Source organism: Anopheles moucheti (genome assembly GCF_943734755.1).
Source record: "Anopheles moucheti chromosome X unlocalized genomic scaffold, idAnoMoucSN_F20_07 X_unloc_20, whole genome shotgun sequence".
NCBI classification, from domain to species: Eukaryota; Metazoa; Arthropoda; class Insecta; order Diptera; family Culicidae; genus Anopheles; species Anopheles moucheti.
The window spans coordinates 27501-30000 of NW_026453527.1; positions in this window are offsets into that span (position 1 = coordinate 27501).

Sequence of the window (2500 nt, forward strand, 5' to 3'; positions counted from 1 at the left end):
TACCAAGTTCGGGTCGAGTGGTCGATGGACGTCGAAGGTGAAAATTTTTCATCATCGAAAATTTTTTCCAAAGTTGAAGCAAATGGGCCCTAGAGTATGAAAAGTGAAACCACGGATCGATTTGAGAAATTAAAATTTTTTGTATGGGAGGGCCCCTGCTAGAACATTTTTCCCAAGTGCGACCATTTTACCCAGTGAGTCAAAAAAAATTTTTTTTCACGGTGACTCAAAACTTCAATATTAGACTTCCCTGAGTATGAAAAGTGAAACGAAAATCATTTTTGAAAAGAAAAAAATTTTGTATGGGAGGGCCCCTGCTAGAACATTTTTACCAAGTGCGACCATTTTACCCGGTGAGTCAAAAAAAAATTTTTGTATGGGAGGGCCCCTGCTAGAACATTTTTCCCAAGTGCGTCGATTTTGGGTCGCCGACACAAGCTCGGGTCAAAAAAATTTTTTTTTCACGGTGACTCAAAACATCAATTTTAGACTCCCCTGAGTATGAAAAGTGAAACGAAAATCATTTTTGAGAAGAAAAAATTTTTGTATGGGAGGGCCCCTGCTAGAACATATTTCCCAAGTGCGTCGATTTTGGGTCGCCGACACAAGCTCGGGTCAAAAAAATTTTTTTTTCACGGTGACTCAAAACATCAATTTTAGACTCCCCTGAGTATGAAAAGTGAAACGAAAATCATTTTTGAGAAGAAAAAATTTTTGTATGGGAGGGCCCCTGCTAGAACATATTTCCCAAGTGCGTCGATTTTTGGGTCGCCGACACAAGCTCGGGTCAAAAAAATTTTTTTTTCTCGGTGACTCAAAACATCAATTTTAGACTCCCCTGAGTATGAAAAGTGAAACGAAAATCATTTTTGAGAAGAAAAAATTTTTGTATGGGAGGGCCCCTGCTAGAACATTTTTCCCAAGTGCGTCGATTTTGGGTCGCCGACACAAGCTCGGGTCAAAAAAATTTTTTTTTCACGGTGACTCAAAACATCAATTTTAGACTCCCCTGAGTATGAAAAGTGAAACGAAAATCATTTTTGAGAAGAAAAAATTTTTGTATGGGAGGGCCCCTGCTAGAACATTTTTCCCAAGTGAGTCGATTTTTGGGTCGCGACACAAGCTCGGGTCAAAAAAAATTTTTTTTTCACGGTGACTCAAAACATCAATTTTAGACTCCCCTGAGTATGAAAAGTGAAACGAAAATCATTTTTGAGAAGAAAAAATTTTTGTATGGGAGGGCCCCTGCTAGAACATTTTTCCCAAGTGAGTCGATTTTTGGGTCGCGACACAAGCTCGGGTCAAAAAAAATTTTTTTTTCATGGTGACTCAAAACATCAATTTTAGACTCCCCTGAGTATGAAAAGTGAAACGAAAATCATTTTTGAGAAGAAAAAAATTTGTATGGGAGGGCCCCTGCTAGAACATTTTTCCCAAGTAAATTCGATTTTACCCGGTGAGTCAAAAAATTTTGAAAAAAATATTTTGCCAAAATCGTGTTCATTGCCTATTATAAGGGACCAGGTCAGCTCACACGCATTTTTGGAGACCATATGGAAAGTGCGTCTGGGATTGCGGAAATTAAGTTTAGAGTGTTAAATGATGGTTTCGCAATCCCGAAAGGCTCAAAATCCACCCTAAGGTCCCCTGGGTGAAATGTGGTTTCCAAGGTGTGAGCGCTATCGGTGATAGAGTTGGAATGTGATTTCCAGAGCGCAGGGCGACTGGGCTTAGAGCGAAAATCATAGACAAGGGTAAGTATTGGACTGAACGACTCGAAGCAAACGAAAATCATAGACAAGGGTAATGGACTGAACGACTCGAAGCAAACGAAAACCACACACAAGAGTAATGGACTGAACGAATCGAAGCAAACGAAAACCACACACAAGAGTAATGGACTGAACGAATCGAAGCAAACGAAAATCACATACAAGAGTAATGGACTGAACGAATCGAAGCAAACGAAAAACCACAGACAAGAGTAATGGAGTGAACGAATCGAAGCAAACGAAAACCAAAGACAAGAGTAATAGAGTGAACGAATCGAAGCACACGAAAACCATGAACACAGGGATAACTGAGAACGAACCTACCTATCAGAGCATGTGAAAGCATGGACAAGAGTACTGAAAATCGGACCAAACCTCTAGAAGCACACGAAAATCATGGACAAGAGTACTCAAAAACACGGACCAAACCTATGGAAGCACACGAAAACCATGAACACAGGGATAACTGAGAACGAACCTACCTATCAGAGCATGTGAAAGCATGGACAAGAGTACTGAAAATCGGACCAAACCTCTAGAAGCACACGAAAATCATGGACAAGAGTACTCAAAAACACGGACCAAACCTGTCGAAGCACACGAAAACCATGAACACAGGGATAACTGAAAACTGACTGTGAACCTATCAGAGCATGTGAAAGCATGGACAAGAGTACTGAAAATCGGACCAAACCTCAAGAAGCACACGAAAATCATGGACAAGAGTA